General features: G+C 33.8%; 1 pseudogene; it reads right to left on the bottom strand.

The window, feature by feature from the left end:
* Positions 1-3,514: 3,514 nt before the first annotated feature.
* LOC124971526 (mitochondrial genome maintenance exonuclease 1-like) overlaps positions 3,515-24,689 on the bottom strand; it is a 182,892-nt pseudogene continuing 161,717 nt past the window's right edge.

Here is a 24,689-nt window from a genome sequence, read left to right as displayed (position 1 = left end):
TAGAAAATCTTAAGTACTAAATTCTAAATGATGGGCAATCTCTTTGCAATACAAAGGAAATTTCAAAGAAATTAATATTTAGTTCTTTTGATATCATAAGTAAATTTGGATTGACTTCCTTAGTGTAATTTTAGAAAATTACATTAAAATTGAACAACCAACAAATACTTTTTTTGTTCTTGTTGTTGACACCTCCTCACAAGACCTTCAAGAGTGCAAACTTAGGCATATGTCTTTCTTTTTTGCTTTTAAAATATTTTTTGCAAAATATTTATTTTTCTGTAACTCCAAAATATCTAGATCAGATAACTTATAATTAGGAGATGTTTAGAATTTGAAATGCAGTCCAGTAGTGACATAATGGGAATTATGCTTGCCTGGATAGCTAACAGCAAATGATGCCACTTAAATTGTAATAGAGAGGGTCTTGTTGAAATTTTATGAAGTCATATAGATTAGTATCCAAGTGTTAAACTGTCACTATCAATTACACATAGCATTGAAGTCATGAAGTTTTCCAAGTGTTTCTCATATGCTAACTTTTCGTAAAATACCGGAACTTCTCTGAAGTTACAAAGGTCACAGTGTACCAAAAGTAATTCACTTCAATACCTTTGAGAGCCTATAAACATGTTAAGAGTTCAGAAAGACAACTCTTCATATTTCCAATAAAATTTGTTACTGACATTTCAGATTTGATTTTGATGCATTAAATGAAATAAATAAATTATTTTTTCTATTTGACAGTTAACTACTTTTTGCTAGTATATGACCTTTATTAATTTGAGTAAAGAACTTTCAATAATTGATGAGAATAATAAAAGTAGAAAGAAATGTCACATATATTTCATTAAGCTTCCACTAAAGCTATGATAGGATCCTCTTCACTATGTATCAGTTTTTCCCAAATACTTAATATTGATATTGGATTGTTTTGCAATTTTCTAACATTATTCATCCCATTCTATGTGAATCAGTAGTAACATCCAAAGAAGTTGCAATTATAGAATGGAACACATGCATTTAGAAAACACCAATCTATACAGAGAAGTCTACCTGATGTTTTCTACTTTAAATATGGGAATCTTCTCAAGGGTATCAAAAAAAAAAAAAACATTGTGGATTTGTGGAATGGAAAATAGGATAGATATACCATAAAATCATCTTCTTTAGATGTACACTATATTTTGTAGAAAGGGGGAACACCGTTTTTTATTTCATAGTCTGGGGATAGCTTATAGCTAAATTAAATCTGTGACTTTTTTTTTCATTTATATCTTGTGTCATGAACAAGATCTACAGGTTTCCAGATTTGACTTTACATACATTACTACAAAGGAGATAAACTATCTGTTACATATTCTGTTCAATGTTTTATTTACTTATTGAGAAACCTCTAACTACTTTATTTACTTAAAATCAGATGTGAATACCCAAAAATTAAACTCTAAATATGGAGAAATATTTTTTACTTCCAGGATCCAGTAAACATCAACATTAATGAAAGAAATAAAATTTTGAGTCTCCTACTGTGATTTAAATGAAATTAGGTGAGATAATTTTCCCCAAAGAACATAATTAAAGTCATAATTTACATGGTTCTGATAAATGGAAGGCTCTGATTAAAAATTTCCACAGATTATTGATTATCTGATGTAAAATCCTGGTCCTTCAAAAATAAGAGCACATCCCTAAGAGCTGTATTTTCCAGGAGTAATACACTTTGAAAAATCAAGTCAATGCCTGTCGTTAAGGGAGATATAAACATTGTAGAAGAAATTCCAACCTCTTTGATCTTTTTTTCCATCACTGTATTTGAAGTCAAAGGTCTGAATTCATATCCAGCCCTTAACAATTTACTAAAAATATAACTGATTCATTCTTGGTTTAATTCTCTTATTTGTAAAACTAAGATCCTTAATGAAAATTCTAGGTTACAATTGAAGGTTTATGTTTAAAAACTATAGGTTGAAACTAAAGATAAAATGGGTAAATAATGTGAAATAACTTTAAAACTATAAATCAGTATACAGGTCAGATCTATTATTTTCAGGACATTATTAGATATTATAATAAGAGTAATCACATACTATAAAGAAGACAACATATTATTTATGATTAAGAAAGCTGAAAAATATTTATAAAGAATATCTTACATAATATGTATTTCCTTCATTGTTCTAGTGGAGTCTACTTAAAGATCAAAAAAATCACTTGCCCATACCCATTAACTTTGAAACATTTTGAACTGTACCATTTATTGTTTTTCTTTCTTTATCCACTTTTATTTTCCCTTTGTTACATTGCTTTAAAAAAAAAAAAAAAACACTGGCTATAATTTCATGCTTTTATCCATTCTAGAAATCCTTTCCTCATTTGGTGGTAAACAATACCATGTCATTTGTTTTCATTTTCAGGCTTGCTAATGTACCCTTCCTCTTTAATACATCTTCTTAATTCCTTCATGCAAATGAGCATAGTAACCAGTACATAATTCCTATTTAAAACTTTTCTCATATTTCCTATTTTAATTCTTTAAAATAACAGCTAATGTAAAATACTTAAAAGGGATTGTGGCAACCTACTATTTTAAGGCATCAACTTTAACTTAAATATTCACATACAACTCCATAAATGGGAAACTCTCCCCAAGGCTATAATGTGCATTTGTTAAGTTTCCTAAACCAAATGACAAGAAATATTTTTATTACATATTAAATGAAAAAGAAAATTAACAAATTTTATTAATTACCCAGTGGTTGAAAAATTCCAAAGATGATAAAATTTCTCTTTTTACATGATCTGTTCATTCACACCAGAAATAGCTACTAACATGCCTGTGATGATGATTTGCCAACTTGGATCTACCTAGCTTGTGGGATTATTTGGTATGCCAAGGGTTCTTTCAAATGAACAGGTGAATGTGTTCATTTTCTCTGACAATGTTTATTCAAGGCAAACTAATCACATTTCTTTTTTAAAATGTTAAATTTAAGCTTTTTCCCAAATGAAATATACAGACAATTCCAATATAGAAAGCAAGTTTTAGGAAACTTTATCGGCAGTGGTGATTGGGTATTGTGCATTATTCCTCTATATACACCTTAGAGATGGCGTGACCCCTTCCCTCCTCTCTAATCATGGATATGCTAAGCTTGGCATACAAAGCTTCAGTGCCTTCCAATCTCCATTCAAAGACTAGGCATGCTTTCCAGGACACAAAAAAGGTCTACAAGGACATCCAAGAATCACCAACATGACCAAGAGTACTGCTTGCCCTCTTTTCAGGTAAATAATTATAAGAGATATCATAGTTGTATTTTATACATTGATGTCTCTTTAAATCTAGACTTTTCTGGCTTTTGGGTAACAATCAATTTTAACAAATGCTTCTGTTTGTGTTATGATAGCTGTCAACTGTGGTGGCACCTACACTTTTAGGTAACAGTAAAGAGCAATACATCTTTCCAAACTGTAAAAATGTCTTGAATGTTCCTAAATAACCTGCTGCCATTTAATTTGTTTTCTGAACATTCTGGTTCTTTCCATTTCTGTGTTACTCTTTTAGTCAAAGAAGCCACCTGTACCAGTACTGAGAACAGATCTGTGCACCAATGAAATGTGAATGGACATTTGATCCATCTTTGTAGGCCACTATAATTAAGCCACCAAACCTGAATGCTACAGTTGGCATCATGATTTTTGGCAACAACATATTCCACAACCTGTAGCAGGTTTTCTATTGTTTTTTCTGATGTCTTTCAGTCACTCACATAGTTTGCCCTCATACTTAGCCATACAGGCCAGTATACCCATGTACTTTAAGGTCTCATGTTGAACAGTACTTTTGAAGAATTGACACTCCACTAACATCTTTCAGAATATTCTGGATGCTTTCAATGTACCAAGATCCTAGGAGATTTTCAGGTAAGTTACCCTGGGGGGAAAATATGCTTTCCACACTTCATGAAACTGTTACCCTTTTATGTTTGAAGTTATCTTCTCCCAGTTCCAGGATGATCCACTGTTTCCACCTCTTTAAGTAGCATATCTGTTCTATGTCATGATCTGATGAAGGACCTAGGTCACACTTAGTGTCACAGTTCTTTACAAAGGGATTTTTAAGGTAATTAGACTATTTCTTGTATTTGATTTTATGCCTTTCTCTGGATTGAAGCCATAAAACCAGTTTCATTGGAACTCTTGCTTCTTCTTTGCATTAGGGAATTGTGCTTGCTCATAGGTACACAAAGCATCTACTTCAAACAGTCTAGACAAGGCCTCTGAATAAAAACACAGACCATACTTTCTTGGTCCACTTCTTCAGAAGGGTTCATGTTTCACTTTTGGCCACATGAATAAGAGGAATTAGAGAAATCCACAAGATGGGACTGCTTCTACAGAAAACCACTTTAAACTTATTAGCTGCCTGTATGTGGTCTGAAATGCCTTAATCTTTAGATTTTTTTCTCCATTTCTTTGGTCTATTAGCAATGTCAATGGCATTTCTTGTTTTTGTACTCCATAGGGGTCATTACCTCAGATGCCACTATGTTTTGCTGAACTATCAGGGCATGAACAACCTCTCAGGATTCCTAAATACTTCTTCAATGAACATTTTAAAATCAATTGTTTTTATCCACTACTTTCTCTCTGGTATTTCAGTCCTCTAACTCATAAATATCACACTTTATTTTACCATTCTCTTACTTTACATGTGTGTGTGTGTGTGTGTGTGTAGTAATTTGTTAACCAACTTATTTTCCTATGTCTAGCCTTCTAGAAGTCTTCACTCAATTATATGCCCATATCCATATTCTGGAATGCATAAAATCAATAAGTTCAGGTACCATGCATAATATTTTTGGTTCATCAAATTCCCATCATTCATAACAATGCTTGGCATGTAGAAAGTGTTTAAAGTAGTCATTGAATGAATGAAGGAAGGAAAGTAGGAAGGCCAACATAAAATGTAAAGGGTCAGGAAATCCATTCTCTAGTTTTATCATTTCTACTATCTAACAATGTAGCCTTCAAAAAATCATTAAGTCACTCAAACTTATTAAACAGAAATAAATTCTAAATGTCATAAATTACTAAATTTATAAAATAAAGAAAATAGAAAAAATAAGCATTTGAAAAGTATTCTAAATACATACTATATAATTTCACAATTCATACACATTTCCTTTTTACTCAATATATTCCATACCTCATTTTAGGTATGGCATTCAAAATTAGATATGATACACATGCACATGTAAAGTAAGAGAATTTTTTCTGATGAACATTTGTTTACATTTGTTTAAAAAGGATATAATGATTTTAAAGAGTGTCTCCCTATATCCTCTACAGAAGTCCATAGTGATGTGCAATAGAAATGTTAAATATAATATATTCAGTAAGGGTTATTTTGAACGCTAATTATATATTATGATCAATTTCTAATAAAACACACTCCAACACAAAATAGTTTATGATTATCTTAGCATTAAATGAGTATACTCATTATTCATTAAGTTGCTAATACATTTGATAGCAGTGACCATAGAGAAAAATTCTTCCTATGCTTCCCCTTTGTTGTTTGGGAAACCACTTTATAGAAAAAATATGCCTTCCCAGTTCTGCAACCATTTTTAATTATTTGAAAGATACTTGAAGTGAAGGGCAAAATTTCTTAAATATTCCACAAATTCATTTCCAAATGCTAATTATTTCTAAGAAGATCCTAGTCTCAAAAAAGTGCAATGTGTGCAGCTGATTCAATATTTGGGAGATCACATACACGTTATTTTACACTAATTTCTCGAAAGAAAGCCAATGCAAATATTAAGGAAACACATTCCACTATGCCCACCCAAAACATTCAACTACCTAGTACAGGTGTAAAAAAGTCAGCCACGATCAGCCACGATCAGCCAAAAGGTACCCAGTCAGGAAATAGAAGTGTTTATAGAACTATGCATAAAGCTTATACTGGCCTCAGATTGATAGTGGGGGTGGTGCCAAGGATTAAATAATAGAAAGGTATAGAGGAAATTGGTATAATGAGAAGAGATATGAAAGGAAGTCAGAGAAGATATAGGATAAGACAGAAGTTGAATGTATGATAAGGATGTCTGTTAAGCAGTCTTAGAGTAATATTCAAGATATGAGAATATACTATATGTTGAAAATTTAAAGGGCTTAAAATCAGGATACTATAGTGACACAGTCACATAAATATCATAGCAGCACAATTCACGACAGCAAAGCTATGGAACTAAACTAGGTGACCTTCAACAGATGAACTGATACTGATAAAGAATGTGGTACATTGTCGGGGTACCCGGGACCCCTAGCCCAAGGCTAAGCAGGATGGCAGCTGGCAGTTTGCCGGCGTACGGTCCATGGCGCATACTGATGACGCGGTAAGCAGGAGTCGCGCTGACGCCATATGAGGAAGTACTTAGCTGTTGGCTCCTGTTGCTCGTGGGCAGCGCGTGATCTGCTCGTGCCCCATACACTTACACATTAGGATCATGTATGTAGCTCGTGCCTTGTCTGTATAGCTTTCTGATCGGCTGCCTTACCATATATATTCTTTGTGTGCTCCCCTGAGCGGGAAGAAGAGAACAATAAAGAATCTTGGAAAGCTCCATGTTGTCGGGGAGTTCTTTCCTGCGGGCAGGGGAATCCCCGATAGTACATATCAACAATGGAATATTATTCAGTCATAAAGAAGAATGAAATTATGTAATTTGCTGGAAATTGGATGGAACTGGAGAAACTTATGCTCCAGTCCCAAAAAAAAAAAAGTTGAATCTTTTCTTTGATAAGTGAATGCTAATACACAATGAAGTGGGGGAATAAAAGTTCACTGAATTAGACAAATGGGAATGAAAGGAAGGGAGAAGCTTGGTAATAGGAAAGACAATAATGATTGGACACAACTTTCCTATGTTCATATATGAATATACCATCGCTGAAACTCCACATCATGTACAACCACAAGAATGAGATTCTAAATAAAATATGTTATACCCATGTACATGTAATATGTGAAAATACATTCTACTATCATGTATATCTAAAATAACTAATAAAAATTAAAAAATAAAAGAGATGATATACAAACTTTAAAAAATTTGAAATTATACACAGAAATGCTTTCTTTTAGGAATTAACTACTATGATGATAACATCATTGAAAAGTGATATTAGTAACTGGAAGTTGAACATTTAAAATAAAAGTGAAGAGGAAAGGAGTAGAAACATAAGGAAAAGAGGTGACTTTTCTGATCATAACGAAGAATCAGTCCAAGAGTCTAACTTTTCTATAGCTAATAGTCTTCCATTTTACCAAAGTTGATATTGATTTCTGAGAGACTAAAGCTATTATAAAGATTATAAAGGAAGAACTTAGTATAAAATAACTTTTATGTTCTCTATTGAAGGAATAGGAGAAAAATCATCAAAGGTGAATTCTAAATAATACGTTTTACATAAACAGAAGGAATAGTTTTATTTTTAGTAAAGTATTATAAAAGGAAGATCATAGCATGAAAATTTTACTGTTTTTATATTATAATGAATCTGAATGACTGAGGGAAATATTGAATGATTATGCCACAGGTGATATTTTTAAAAAATGACACTTAGTCTTAACTACAATATTCATAGCATTTCTTTCTGTACTAAAATTAATTCTTAGTTTCAGAAAAGGAGTTATATCCCCAAATAGTGCTAAAATTTTCTAACTTCTCATGAAAGTTCATGAAATAGCATGATTTGAAGTATCTCAGTACTGCTGATGATTACTAATGATTGCTTTTGGAGCCAATTGTGAATGTTAAAGTGATGGACTTTAGCAACTCCAGGAGTTTCGCAATCGATGGGTTTGTAAGTGTTGCCAGTATTGTGAGAAATGAATAGCACTGATTAAAGAAAAATAAGTTATATGCATACTCAGAGGAAAATAAGGATCTAGATTATTCTTTGAAATTAATGGGAGGGATAGAGTTGCTTGATGATGTATTATATAATTATGTCCAGATATCTTCATAGAAGTAAGTTACTTATTGTTTGGATCAAGGAGTATTCCATGAAAAAGCTCATATGTTAAGGCAATACAACAATATTCGGCAGTGACAAAATTGGATTATGAGAGCTATAATGTCATTTTTGTGTATTAACACATTTAATTTGATGGAAAGTTGTGCACTAATTGTAGTAAGTTGGGCATGGATGGAGGAAGTAGGTCACTTGGGGCATGCCATTGGGGATTATATCTTGTCCCTGGCTCCTTGCTCTTTCTTGCTCTGCTTCCCAGCTGCTGTAAACTAAGGAGCTTACCACCACCACAGCCTTCTACCTTGGTGTTCTGCCTCAACTGAGACCCAGAGCAATGGAGTCTGCCAACCATATACTGAACCTCTGGAATCATGAATCCAAAATAAACGTTTCCTCCTCTGAATAGTTCTTGTCAGATATTTTTGTCACACTGATGAAAAACTAACACATACTCTAATGTTTATAATATAGGCATTTTAAAAATTCATGAGAACTTAATGTTTCTGTAAATGAAGATCCTGTAGATTAGTAGACTCAATTGTATTTGTAAAACATACATATGTATATATACATTAATATAAACAGGAAATACATGTAGTGTGTGTGAAAATCATATATAATACATAAAACTATATATATATATACATATATATATATATATAGTGTGTGTGTGTGTGTGTGTGTGTGCGTGTGTATTTGACTACTAAGGTACAGTTAGGAGAAGAAGTTCTGGTTTGCTATTGCACACTATGGTGACTGTAGATAACGTTGCATTTCAAAAAGCTACAAAGAGAGGATTTTGAAAGATGCTGCCATAAAGAAATGACAAATATTTGAGGAAGAACATATGTTTTACTTGATTTAAATATCATGCAATACATACATGCATGGAAACACTGCATGGAACTCCACTGACAAATATGAATTTTATGCATCAGTGAAAATAAATTTAAAATTATATAAAATTGAAAGCCCATGCAAATGTTTCAAAAATATTGGAAGAGAAGGGGGGGCGACCCAAGATGGCAGACTAGAGAGTGACTGCATCTCCTGTCACTCCAGAATCCAGGATTCAAGAAGGGGAGGCACTGAGAGACTCAGACTAACATAGAGCCATGGGGTAAGTCTGCCCCACTGGGTGAAGCTCGGCTCGGGCAGCAGGCCCAGACAGGGGCGGCTTCTCAGAGCAGGGCAGGGCAGCTAGAGTCTTCCCCAGGGAGCCCTGCCCCCTCCGGCAGTGGGATCCTTCCATGGCCAGCTTCTCGGAGCAGGCCACCCAGTGAGAGGCTTTCTGCACGGAGCCAGCTTCAAGTCCCAGAGCCAGCAGCGAGCTCCGGCCTGCAGGCAGCCTCTGGGACCAGGGCAGGGCAGCCAGAGACTTCCCCAAGCAGCCCTGATCCCTCCGGTGGCAGGCTCCTTCCACAGCCAGCCTCTCGGAGCAGACAGCCCAGTGAGAGCCTTTCCACACAGAGACAGCTCCAAGCCCTGGAAACAGTAGCGGGCTAGGGGCAGCTTTCTTCGGAAGCACTGCATTATCAAGTTCCTCCAAGACTTCAGGCTACTGAAGGCTGGGAGGTGATATACCGGAAATCTACAGGAACACTATAAGCCAATAGAGGAAATCTGCAATATCTCAGAGTTCCACTGATATCTGAACAATATGAGAAAACAAGGGAAGAAAATGTCCCAAACAAACCTAGATACTATATCAATAAAACCCAATGACAGCACGGCAGAAGAAATGTCAGAAAGGGAGTTCAGAATGTACAAAATTAAAACAATCAGGGAAGCAAATGAGGAGATGAAAGAGCAAATGCAGGCATTGAAGGAGGAGATGAAAGAGCAAATGCAGGCATTAAATGATTACACAAATCAACAGTTAAAAGAGCAAATATGTGAAGCAAGAGACCATTTCAATAAAGAGTTAGAGATACTGAAAAAAAATAAGAACAGAAATCCTTGAAATGAAAAAAACAATAAAACAAGTTTAAAACTCCATATAAAGCATAACCAATAGGATAGAACACCTGGAAGACAGAACCTCAGACATTGAAGACAAAATATTTCACCTTGAAAACAAAGATGAAAAAACAGAGAAGATGGTAAGAAATCATGAACAGAATCCACAAGAATTATGGGATATCATGAAAAGGCCAAATTTAAGAATTATTGGGATTGAGGAAGGCTTAGAGAAACAAACCAAAGGAATGAACAATCTATTCAATGAAATAATAGCAGAAAATTTCCCAAATCTGAAGAATGAAATGGAAAACCAAGTACAAGAAGCTTATAGGACTCCAAATATACAAAATTACAACAGACCCATACCAAGGCACATTATTATGAAAATACCTAACATACTAAATAAAGACAGAATTTTAAAGGCTGTGAGAGAAAAGAATCAAATTGCATTCAGGGGGAAACTAATAAGAATATCAGCAGATTTTTCAATCCAGACCCTAAAACCTAGAAGGGCCTGGAACAACATTTACCAAACCCTGAAAGAAAACAGATGCCAACCAAGAATCTTATACCCAGCAAAACTTACTTTCAGATTTGACAATGAAATAAGATCCTTCCATGATAAACAAAAGCTAAAGGAATTTCCAAAAGGAAGCCGGCATTACAGAATATTCTCAGCAAAATATTCCATGAGGAAGAGATGAAAAACAATGATGCAAATCAGCAATGGGAGGAAGTAGCCTAAAGGAATAGCCAAATAAAGGAGAAACCAAATCATGTCAAAAAAAAAATGAGTCAGATGACTGGGGATACAAAACATATCACAATAATAACCCTGAATGTTAATGGCCTGAACCCCTCAATCAAAAGACATAGACTGGAAGATTGGATTAAAAAGAAAAATCCAACAATATGCTGCCTGCAAGAGACTCATCTCATAGAAAGAGATACCCATAGACTAAAGGTGAAAGAATGGGAAAAAACATACCATGAACATGGACACAGCAAAAAACCTGGGGTATCCATCCTAATTTCAGATAATGTGGACTTCAAGTCAAAACTAGTCAGAAGGGATAAAGAAGGACATTACATAAGGCTTAAGGGAAGCATAAAACAGCAAATCATAACAATCATAAATATCTATGCCCCAAACATTGGCTCATCCATGTACATCAAACAAATCCTTCTCAATTCCAGAAATCAAATAGAACTCAACACAATAATACTAGGCAATTTTAACACACCTCTCTCACCACTGGATAGATCCTCCAAACAAAAATTGAATAAAGGAACCATAGATTTCAATAACACAATCAACAATTTTGACGTAACAGACATATAAAGAATGTACCATCCAACAAAGAACGAATACACTTTGTTCTCAGCAGCACATGGATCCTTCTCTAAAATAGACCATATTTTATGCCACAAAGCTACTGTTAGCAAATACAAGAAGACAGAGATACTACCTTGTATTCTATCAGATCACAATGGATTGAAATTAGAAATAAATGACAGAATAAAAAACAGAAACTTCTCCAATACCTGGAGATTAAATAATACACTATTATATGATGAATGGATAACAGAAGACATCAGGAGGGAAATAAAAAATATTCTTAGAAGTAAACGAGAACAAAGACACATCATATCAAAATATCTGGGACACTATGAAAGCAGTACTTAGAGGAAGATTTATTTCATGGGGCGCATTCAACAAAGGAAGTAGAAATCAACAAATAAACAACTTAACACTACAACTCAAAACCCTAGAAAAAGAAGAGTAGACCAACACCAAAAGTAGTAGAAGACAGGAAATAGTTAAAATCAGAGCCGAAATCAATGAAATTGAAACAAAAGAAACAATCAGAAAAATTAACAAAATAAATAGTTGGATCTTTGAAAAAATAAACAAAATTGATAAACCCTTAGCCACACTAACAAAGAGAAAGAGGGAGAAAACTCAAATTACTAAAATCTGGAATGAACAAGGAAATATCACAACAGACAGGAGTGAAATACAAAACATAATTAGAAGCTATTTTGAAAATCTATACTCCAACAAAACAGAAAACCTCAAAGACATCAACAAGTTTCTAGAGACATATGAATTACCTAAACTGAACCAGAAGAACATACACAATTTAAATAAATCAATTTGAAGCAATGAAATAGAAGAGATCATCAAAAGCCTACCAACAAAGAAAAGTCCAGGACCAGATGGGTTCTCAGTCGAGTTCTACAAAACCTTTAAAGAAGAGCTCATTCCAATACTCCTCAAAGTATTCCATGAAATAGAAGAGGAGGAAACTCTCCCAAACTCACTCTATGAAGCCAATATCACCCTGATACCTAAACCGGACAGAGACACATCGAGGAAAGAAAATTTCAGACCAATATCCTTAATGAACATCGACACAAAAATTCTCAAACAATTTTAGCAAATCGTATACAAAAATATATTTAAAAGATAGTGCACCACAATCAAGTGAGTTTTATCCAAGGGATGCAAGGTTGGTTCAACATCCAGAAATCAATAAATGTCATTCACCATATCAACAGACTTCAAGTTAAGAATCACATGATTATTTCAATAGATGCAGAAAAAGCATTTGATAAAATACAGCATCTCTTCATGCTCAAAACACTAGAAAAAATTGGGATAGTGGGAACATTCCTTAACATTGTAAAGGCCATATACACTAAGCCCTTGGCCAATATCATTCTAAATGGTGAAAAACTGAAAGCATTCCCCCTAAAATCTGGAACAAGGCAGGGATGCCTGCTTTCACCACTTCTATTCAACATCATCCTTGAAACTCTAGCCAGAGCAATTAGACAAACCAAAGAAATTAAAGGGATACGAATTGGAAAAGAAGAATTCAAACTATCCCTGTTCACTGAAGACATGATTATATATTTAGAGGAACCTGGAAATTCCACCAGAAAACTTTTAGAACTCATAAGTGAATTCAGTAAAGTAGCAGGTTACAAGATCAATGCTCATAAATTCAATGCATTTTTATACATAAGTGATGAATCTTAAGAAATAGAAGTTAGGGAAAGTACCTCATTCACAATAGCATCGAAACAAATAAAATACTTGGGAATCAATCTCACAAAAGAGGTGAAAGACCTCTACAATGAGAACTACAGAACACTAAAGAAAGAAATTAAAGAAAACCTTAGAAGATGGAAAGATGTCCCATGTTCTTGGATATGCAGAATTAATATCGTCAAAATGGCCATACTACCAAAAGGGCAATACAGATTCAATGCAATGCAATTCCAAATAAATCCCAATGATGTACCTTACAGAAATAGAGAAAGCAATTATGAAATTCATCTGGAAGAATAAGAAACCCAGAATAGCTAAAGCAATCCTTACCAGAAAGAGCAAAGCAGGGGGTATCACTATACCAGATCTTCAACTCTACTACAAAGCAATAGTAACAAAAACGGCATGGTATTGGTTCCAAAATAGACAGGTAGATCAATGGTACAGAATAGAGGACATGGACTCAAACCCAAATAAATACAATTTTCTCATACTACACAAAGGGGCCAAATATGCAATGGAGAAAAGATAGCCTCTTCAACAATGGTGCTGGGAAAACTGGAAAACCATATGCAACAGTATGAAATTAAACCCTTATCTCTCACCGTGCACAAAACCCAACTCAAAATGGATCAAGACCTCAGAATCAGACCAGAGACCCTGCATCTTATAGAAGAAGAAGGTCCAAATCTTCAACTTGTTGGCTTGGGATCAGACTTCCTTAACAGGACTCCCATAGCAGAAGAAATAAAAGCAACAATCAACACCTGGGATAGATTCAAACTAAAAAGCTTTCTCTCAGCAAAGGAAACTATCAGTAATGTGAAGAGAGAGCGTACAGAGTGGGAGAATATCTTTGCCACTCATACTTCAGATAGAGCGCTTATTTCCAGAATATATAAAGAACTCAAAAAACTCTACACCAAGAATACAAGTAATCCAATGAACAAATGGGCTAAGGAAATGGACAGACACGTCACAGAAGAATCCGTACAAGTAATCAACAGATATATGAAAAAATGTTCGACATCTCTAGTAATAAGAGAAATGCAAATCAAAACTACCCTACGATTCCATCTCACCCCAATTAGAATGGCGATTATCAAGAATACAAGCAACAATAGGTGTTGGTGTGGATGTGGGGAAAAAGGTACACTCATATATTGCTGGTGCGCTTGCACATTAGAGCAGCCACTCAGTAAAGCAGTATGGAGATTCCTGAGAAAACTTGGAACGGAACCACCATTTGACCCAGCTATCCCACTCCTTGGCCTATACCCAAAGGACTTAAAATCAGTATACTACAGAGATACAGCCACATCAATGTTCATTGCTGCTCAATTCCCCATATCCAGATTGTGGAACCAACCTAGATGTCCTTCAATTGATGAATGGATAAAGAAACTGTGGCATATATATATATTACACACACACAATGGAATATTACTCCACTATAAAGACTGATAAAACTATGGCATTTGCAGGCAAATGGATGAAATTGGAGATTATCATGCTAAGTGAGATAAGCCAATCTCAAAAAACTACAGGTCAAATGATCTCGCTGATAAGCAGATGAAGACAATAATGGGTGGTGGGAGGGGTTAGCGTTAGGGTTAGGGTTAGGTTTAGGTTTAGGGTTAAGGAGGGGGGCAAGAATGGTGGAAGGAAGGACTGTATAGAGGGAAAAGAGGGGTGGGAGGGGTGGGGGGAAGGGAAAATTAACAGAATAAATCAAACAACATTACCCTATGTAAATTTATGATTACACAAATGGTATGACTTGACTCCATATACAGAGAAACAACATATATCCCATTTGTTTACAATTAAAAAAAAAAAAGAATTAGAAGGAAAAAAAAACTGGACAATTTTTTTTTTTTTTTTTTTTTTTTTGCAGTGCTGGCGATTGAACCCAGGGTCTTGTGCTTGCAAGTCAAGCACTCTACTAACTGAGCTATCTACCCAGCTCCAAGGAAAAAACTTTTGAAATTAAAAAAAAAATTTAGCCAGTTTGTGTCTTCTGAAATGGTACACAATAATCATTAATAAATATAACCACGGTATTCCAAATAAAGGATGAAATTAGGATGGCCAAACATTACCAAACTAGATGTTCAATATCACGCATATGTTTAGATAATTTCTATTATTCTTAATCTGAAAGTTTGGGCATTATATAGGTTTTCATTATTATGTGTAGCAGACGTATGTCTTACAAAATCCATGAATCCTGAAACCAAAAACCTACTCTGTGAGTCAACATTTGACTTTAAGTAGTACAAATAGTCAAGGAAATGTTCACCCTTTATCACTTGGAGATGGAGAATTCCCATGGTTTTGTGGAGAGTTATATTCGGATCCTGAATTGTTATTCAAAAAAAGCCAAAAAAAAAAAGATGTACAATTAAATCTGACCACTAAAGATAAAAATATGAATGTTATTTATAATTGTGTGAATTAGGTTCACTCAAGCAAACTGAGTGCCATCTATATTCCAGACACAATTCAACACTGCAATAAATTTAACACGATGATCCTTGTACCCATATAACATATTCAAAGATTATTCAACAGAGATGAAAACAATTTCATGATATTTAAAAATATATTCACATAGATTTAATTTTTAAGCATGTTCTTTAAAATGTTGACCATATATAAAGCATGATTCAACATTAATATAATGTCTAATATCTAACTTATTTGAAGAAATATTGCATCTTACTCATTTGATTAAGAACTCATATTTTGAATTTTTTTCACATTATGGTTGACAATGAAGAAGGTCTACATTACCTACACCCTAAAATAACATGAATTTCATATTAAGGAAAATAACTGAGAATGGGTTAATTTTTCTTGTGTTGTTATCTGACACCTTTCATAGAAATAGAACAATTACAGTTTGCATATGGCTAAACTTTTATTTGGAAATGTAGTAATTTTCTGTGATCTGAATGTGTGTGAGACCTTCCAAATTTTATATGTTGAAATATTAACTCACCAGATAGAGATATTAGTAAGTAAGGACTTGGGACAGTGATTAAGTCATATGGTAGAGCCCTCATTAATAGAAATAGTGCCTTTAAAAAGAATCTGACTGAACTTTCAGATGTATATACAAGAATATACCACAGTAGATCTGAACATTAAATATATCCACAAGACACTAATTAAAAATAACAATAAATGAATTCCATAAAGAACAGTAGAGTAGAGGGAGGTGAGCAGGGGGAGGGAGGAAAGTACTGGGGACTAGATTAGAGCAAATTATATTCCATGCTTTTTCAATTATGTCAAAATGTCTCCTAATGTTATATATAACTAAATAGAATCAATTTAAAAGAGACCCAAGAAAGATCTCTTATACCCTGCACATTGTTAGAAAAGCCCCCAAAAGATGGCCATCTATTCCATAGCAGGCCTTTACCAGATACTGAATCTGGTGGCACCTTCATCTTGAACATGCTAATCACTATAACTGGGAAAAATAAATGTATATTTTTTATAAGCAATGCTATATTTTGTCCTGAGTCCAATCAAGGCATTATCTAACATATATTTTACTGTGTGTGTGTGTGTGTGTGTGTGTGTGTGTGTGTGTGTGTGTGTGTTTTGGTATGTGAAAGAGGGAGGGTGTAAAAGAGAGATTGAGAGAGAGCACAAGTATGAAGGACCTAACAACTGAATTTCTAAGGAGGTTTTCAGGAAATATGCTCATTTTATGTTTGTTTAGCCTTCTACTTCAAAGGTTAATCATTTAAGAAAGTGATTTGACCTCAACAAAAGCTTTCAAATTTGTTAAATTGTGCACCTTTTGCCTGATTCCCTGATGTGAAATGTCAGACTAGCAGAAGAAAACATATTTGCAAAATAACAATACATTTTCATGAAATCATTGACCCTAATAAAAATATAAATCTTTCAAAGAATATACAGTGAATCATGAAATCATGTTTTTTTCCATTAAAGGTTATACCAAAATATTGAATTCTGTTTACTTTGAAACCTTCAAATGGTTCAGGAACTTATAAAGAATAAATATATCTTTTCTTTTTAAATGAATATTAAATTTAAGAATGGGGAGATTACTGAATATCATATTAATGTTGTAGCACAAACACCAACAATGAGAAACAGCTAGGTCCTTTTGAATACTAACTTTAAGAACAATGAGGTGATATTTAATATAACTCAGCCTTTTGAGACAAGAACTGATTTTATTATTGCATTTATCTATATAGTCCCCTAATTCTACAGTGATGATTAGGGATGCTATTCCAAGAAATGCTGCATAGATAGAAATATGTGCATGAATACTCTATTTCATTTAAAATAAAATTGTTCAAATAAAGTAATAAAGCTTCAGAATAGCACATTCCACTGTATTTTTCTTCTGTGTACTTTTCAATAATTTATAATAAATTTTATATTTTATGTCATATTAATGCTTCATATTGCTCAGGGAAAGTGATAAAATTATAAAATTCTGTATTAATTGTCCCCCAAAGATACATTATGAAATTAATAAAAATACAATATATAAAGCATTCAAAATATCTGATCTATGGGCAATGAAACCTTTGCAAATGTCAGAATATTGAAGTGAACATGGCAATCTTGAACTGCCAGGTACTAAATCATCTTAGATACAATGACATACTTCCATTTTTAAATATAATTGAGAATAAGAAAAGTACTTATTTAACAGCAACATAGTATGTCACTGAAATGACATAATAGGTCTTCCATTTCATTATGGACATGTAGAAAGAAGAATAAAGCTTTCATCCACATAGGAGATAAATTACATCAAGCAATATACTCTAATGCTAAGACTTTACACATCTCAACACCTTTTCACAACCTGTCTATAAGGAGCAGAAAGTGAAGAAATAATTGTACTGAAAAAGTTGACCAAAAACAAACTGAATTAAGGTAAGAGAACGAACTTCATATTTTAGAAGTATGATTTCAGCCTAATAATTTTTCAAGTCTATTCACTATGGAGTGTTATTTGGAAATTATTTGAGGATGAAAGTTTTCATATGGTTACACATGGCTTCCAGTAACAGCTCAATGACACAATTATGATATCATAGCACTTTTGATATCAGGGAGTTTACAAATAAAGATGGCCTGTATTACTAGGTAATGAGTGCTCAAAAGCTGTGCTTGGTAGCATGTGCTAAAAGGCATGAGTTGCTTACTGCATAATCTCTCCTTGTTTCTAATGATTGGAAAAGTGATGTTAGAAGGCAGGTTAATCCATTTGTCTCTCTCAATGCCTGCTCTCCTGTGGAGAAATTCATGGAAAAGGCATAAGGGTATGTTTTAGTCAGCTTTTTCACTGCTGTGACAAAAAGACCTGAGAAGAACAATTTTAAGAAGGGAAACTTTATTTTGACACTCACAGTTTCAGAGGTCTCAGTTCGTAAAGAGCTGGCTCCATTCCTTGGGGCTCAAGGTGAGGCAGAACATCATGACAGAAGTATGTGGAGGAGGAAAGCAGGTCAGACCACAACCACCAAGAAGCAGAGAGAGAGTCTAAGCTCAGCTCTCAAAATATATACCCAAAAGGCACACTCCAATGACCCACCTCCTCCAGCCACACCTTACATGCCTATAATAACCACAACTCAGTCATCTCTACCAAATGATTAACACATTGATTAAGTTAAGGCTCTTGTAACCCAAGCATTTCACCTCTAAGCTTTCTTGCATTTTCTCACACATGAGCTTCGTGGAGACACTTAATATCTAAACCATCACAAGGTACTTATTCTGGAAGGTTGCACCGATGCTGCTCATCTTAAAATGAGGTTGGTCCTGATAAACTCATCATAAATTAAAAATCCTAAGTCAAAAATCCATCTAATATACCTAATTTACTGAACTTCATTAGACTACATTTGGGCAAAATAATTTAACACAAAGTCTGCATTCAGCAAATTTTATTACATATCCAACACAAAGTTGAATATAGTAGAATACAGTTATCATTTATTTACTGTCATTATCATGTGATTGGGAAATGTGACTGTCTGCTGCTACCCAGCATCATGGGAGAACACTGTACCACATATTACTAGACCAGGAAGATATCAAAATTCAAAAATTTAAGTTCCACATTTTTTAAATGTATATTGGTTTTGCACCACTATAGAGTTAAAACATCATAAGTCAAATCATAATTAGTTGGGTACTGTCTATATTCTTTCCAACAGTTGCTGTCTTCCACTACCCAAGCTAGAAGTATAAAGAGCAGTGAATTTGGAAGGAAAAAGTGAAAGAGGACGTAAAAATCAATGGTTGTAGAGATTCAAACTTAATAGGAAAAGTCAAAGAACACAGAGGGAAGAAAAGAGTGTCCTAAATAGCTTTGTATGTAAAATTAGGTATTTTCTTTGAATGGTGAAAGCAAAACTATCATATTAAAATTCAAGTTTTGAAAATACTGAGAAGTTGAAAAATCTGAGCTAAAGAAAACTGTTTAAGGAAGAATTGTATCAACTCTAATTAATACAATGTCTGGAGTCATGACACAGCAGGGATATTCTTGCAGATTCTATTAGATAATGAAGATAATCACAAATTGTAGAGCCAGGAACAAGGAGATGGAATGAAAAACAAATTAATATAATTCAATATAATGTTTCAAAACAAACCAGCTTTCAATTATCAGACCATCTCATTTCCCTTATCTGTCAAAAAAGAGAAGACCTGAAGTTATTACCAGGGTATCAGAACAATCTGAAAGTATGGTAATATAAAACTAAGTACCTACAAACTCAGACAGGCTATGCTGCAAAAGGGAAGTTACCACCTTATTTATTAAAAAAAAATAGTATGTTTTACTGTGTTATTCTGGATTGAATAAAAATACGTGATCACACCTACTGAAATTCTTAAGATGCCAGAACTTTAAAACATGATTTTAAACTCCTAGAAAATTTGATAAAGGGAATAAAACTACAATTTATTAATACATAATCATGATAGCTGACATTTTTTTGTGAGTCAGGAACTCTGCTTTTCACTAACTCAATAGTCATTTTGACTTTATGATACAGTATTATTAACCTCATTTACAAATGTGGAAAGTAAGGCAAAAAAAAAGAAAATAATTTATGTAAATTGTTTATCACTGTGCCTGACATTTAACATGTTAGAATTACAAACCTCTAAAGCTAGATTGCTTTTAGTAAGCAAAGGGAGTATTTATAAGTATTTAGAACAGCTAAGTGGAGACATGGAGGAACATAGTATCTCATCCTACTTATCTCCTTTGTTGTAACTATGCTTGGTTCCTAAAGACTTAAGGTGTAGGACTAGCCTGAAAGAAGAGAAAGAGAGGGATTTGATGAGACTTTTGCCTTTTCTAGATTCTGCAAAAATTTTTTCAGACACAGAAATGCCTGTTTTTTGTTATTGGAAACATGATTTTCCAACTTATACCATCTTTTTAGTTACCATTGATGATCACTATCAACTCCTTGGATGTATATCTCTTTACTTCCTGAACTTTCTTATCCAACTCATAGTATGTTATAATTCCTCAGTTTATGTGACTTTCACGTCTTCCACCTTTGTTTTTCTTTAGATTTTAGCTTGCATAGTCACAACTTGGAACTAATCAGTAAGAATGAAAAAGAAGATATGGAATCACACCACAAAGGAAAATCACTCAGAGCTTGATAAATAATTGTGTGTGAATTATTCAATTTGTAGGAATTTTAAAAGTCAAAGGTAGCTTACAGTTACAACCTGGCTAAATAACCAAACACCTCATAATGTGACTAGTGTTTTTGTTCAAATAAAACCTCTTATTATGTATTATGGATAACCAATGGAAAGTCTACTAGACACTGAAAAGATACCTAAATTTATCATTAAAATTATTGCACTAGATAAGATATTTCAATAGTGGAAATTAGATACATTAATGCCAGTACCCAGTGATTTGAACCTATTAATATATGGGGCTTTTTTCACTGTGAAATATAATAATTTGGCTATAAATATGCATTCTATATGTAAAAGCTAACTGATGACCTAGGACTAAATGAAATTTACTTCAAATGGAACATAAGCAATTGAATATAGATTGGTAATAGTAATAACAGGTGTTACTTATTGAATTCCTACTGCATGCTAGACACTGGTCTCAAGGTTTACTTACACATTTCTAACTCTGTCAATATTGGTAAAGTGATTTGTTTGATTCCTATTCAGAAGATGAAGAAACTGAAGATCAGAGAGGCTAAATAATTAACCTTATATTACAAAGTTCTGAAGTTAATATTAAAAACCAAATGCTTAAGATACAAAATGTGGAGAGGGTTTAATCTTATAGTGATGTAGCTTCCCTATTAACACTTTGAGTCTTTAGGCACTTATAATTCAAGGTTAATAAAATTTCTAAGAAAAGACATTCCAAGGGGGCAGATGGAAAGGAAAGGTTTGTAGACCACCATCCCTTAACACCAAAGTGAGGGACCTCAAATATTTCTTCTCAAAACTTCTCCTGTGGTAAGCAGGATAATGCTTCCCCAAAAATGTCCATTTAATAATCCACTGTGATCTGTGTAGGTGTTATGTTACATGGTCAAGTGAATTAAGGTTATTATGGAATTAAGATTGCTGATCAGCTGACCTTAAAATCTGTAGATTATCCTGGATTATCTAGGTGAGCCCAGTACAATAACATAGGCCTGTAAATGAAAAAAAAAAATGGAGGCAGAAGAGGAAGTCATGGAACTGTCAAAATGGATAAAAGGGGTAGGAAAAATTTAAAGAAGGATAGAGTCAAGCATTCTTGGATTTGAAGATTAAAAATGGCTGCTATGAGGCAAATATGTGAGTAGCTGGAAGTGACCTTCAGCTGTCAGTCAGCAAGGAAACAGAGACTTCAGTCCTACAAGGAGATGAATTCTACCAATAATCAGAATGAACAAGGAAATAGATTCTCCCCTAGAACATTAAAAGGAGAAGCAGCCCTGGAATCACATTTATTTTAGCCCACTGAGACTTGTACTAGATTTACAAACTAAGAATAAATGAGTGCTATTTTAAGCCATTATATTTGTGGTGACTTGATAATTCATCAATAGAAAACTAAAACACATGAAGATGACTATTTAAGGGTAATTATCAGGAATGAAGCCTTGCCAGTCCCACTGGCACATGCCTGTAATCCTAGTGGCTGGGAAGCCTGAGGCACAAGGATCCTGAGTTCAAAGCCAGCCTTAGCAAAAGCGTGGTGCTAAGGAAGTCAGTGAGACCCTGTCTTTAAATAGAATACAAAATAGGGCTGGGGATGTGACTGTGTTCAAGTGACACTTATTTCAATATCCAGTGCCCCCACCAAAAAAAAAGATGTAATAAATATTCAAAACTTACCACCTCCTTTATTATTTTATCACAGTTAACTATTATTTGTTTTTGAGTCATTTACTTCAATTGTATCCATGTGTTGGTGTGCTATTCTACATCTTTTCCCAATTCAGTCATGTTGGTAATTTGAAGTCAGAGAGGGAGTGTTTACTCTACAGACAACAACAAACACTACAAATAAGGTTTTTACTTATTGTTTGGTTAATTGTTAATAGTTATGAGTCTGTAGCTATTGTATCATGCATTCCACAAAAAGTTGAGAAATGATTCTTCTGAATTTCAAAATCTATCATTTGAGATAACAATGCAACTTGTTTTACAAATGAATGAGTGAACTTGCAACATGCATTTTTCTTATTTCCCATTTTTATTCATTATTGTAAAAGTAATCTAACATTCATGATGAAATTGTACTCATTTGTTAATTACATAGTTGCTATAATACAATTAGTCAAAAATTATTGAAAGTATACCCTAAGATTAAATAGGATATATGGTTTTATAATAAAGAATACTGTATACCTTATTATTAATTGTAAATTATTTTCTAGAAATCTTCTTAGTTTGTTATTTGTGAAATGTATGTATACATAGTTGTGGGGTTCCTTTTGACATATTCATATACGCATATAACATAATTTTCTCCATTTCTAACCCCACAACTGCCCCTTTCCTCTTCCTCCTCCCTTGCCTGATCCCATTGCTTTACTCTATTGGTTTTCTTTCTATTAATTAAATTTTACTTGGTGCATTATAGTTATACATATAAGCGGAATTCATTGTGGCATATCCATATATACATGTAGTATAATTTTGTCAGTTTCATTCCACAGTTCCTCTACTTCCCCATCACGCCACCTCCCTCTTAATCCTCTTCTTCTACTCCACTATTCTCCCTTCTAATTTTATTATATTGCCTTTTCCAAAAAATTCCTTATTTCCTCTCTATCTTCTGTGTCAATCCTTGACTTTCTGAGTCTGACTTATTTCACTTTACAAGATGTTCTCCAGTTCTATTCATTTACCAGCAAAGGCTATAATTTCATTCTTTGTTATGGCTCAGTAAATCTTCATTGTGTATGCATACCAAAATTTTTTATCTATTCATCTGTTGACAGACACCCGGGCTAGTTACATAATTTGGCTATTGTGAGTCATGGTGCTATTGATTTTGGTAGGTGTGTATCACTACAGTATGTGGATTTAGTTATTTTGGATAAATATAAAGGAGTGGGATAGCTGAGTCATATAACATTTCTGGAAATACCTAGTCTTTTGAGAATGTCCATACTAATTTCTAAATTGGTTGTAATAATTTGCAGCTCCAACAGCAACATCTAAGTGTACATTTTCACCCACATCCTCATCATGTGCCATGTATCTTTAAATACATGTATATAATATTATACCTATTCCTATGCAGCCCTACATCAGGCATGTTATTTTTCAGAATGCCAGTTGTTAACCATTAACCAGCACACCACTAATTTAACCTTGCATTCATTTTCATTAACTATGCCTTAAAAACAAGTAAATAAAATGTTCCTGTCACCTAAAAAAGCATTAACTTTGACATGTGACCCAAGTAAACATAACAGTGTTTTTATTTCTTCTTTTTGAGGTATGGTAATAAACAAAGCATGAGGGAAAAGGACTCTACAAAATGATCCTGTGCACAAAGTCAATAATATTTTTCTTGAACTCATGAGTCATAGGTTTAGGATACTATAGCTCACCTTGACTTCTCCATAAACTCTATTTCTGGAGACCCAAAGCATTGCAGACATCCTCATTGATTCTCCGGTTAATCTTTTATTGCACTTTTATAGGAAAGCTCTTCTTTTTACTTGGGATGAGCTTTACTCATAAATTCCTAACTCAAGGTTCTTATCCCCAGCATACCCCTGGAGATATGTTCATCAGTTCTGAATCCACATATCTGTCTTCTAAGAAGGGTTATGGAATTCTTCTTGAAAAGGGACTCCCTGTGGCCTGTTTCAGTATCTGAAATATGATGTTATATATGATGGTCTATCCAGCAAAAACAATGTTCCTCTCTGGATGAGAAAAAATATCATGTTGGAAAAGATGGAAAAATATTTTTTAACCCTAAAATCATATATGTGTGTGTGCATATCTATGATGTAAATATGTGAAATATATTTTGCATATTATTACATGAGTGTTTTACAGATGTTAAAGGTCTAAATAAATGTAAACT

The sequence above is a fragment of the Sciurus carolinensis genome, chromosome X, assembly GCF_902686445.1.
Source record: "Sciurus carolinensis chromosome X, mSciCar1.2, whole genome shotgun sequence".
Taxonomy (NCBI): Eukaryota; Metazoa; Chordata; class Mammalia; order Rodentia; family Sciuridae; genus Sciurus; species Sciurus carolinensis.
The sequence above is the reverse complement of the archived record's forward strand: the minus strand, read 5'-3'. Positions and strand labels throughout refer to the sequence as shown.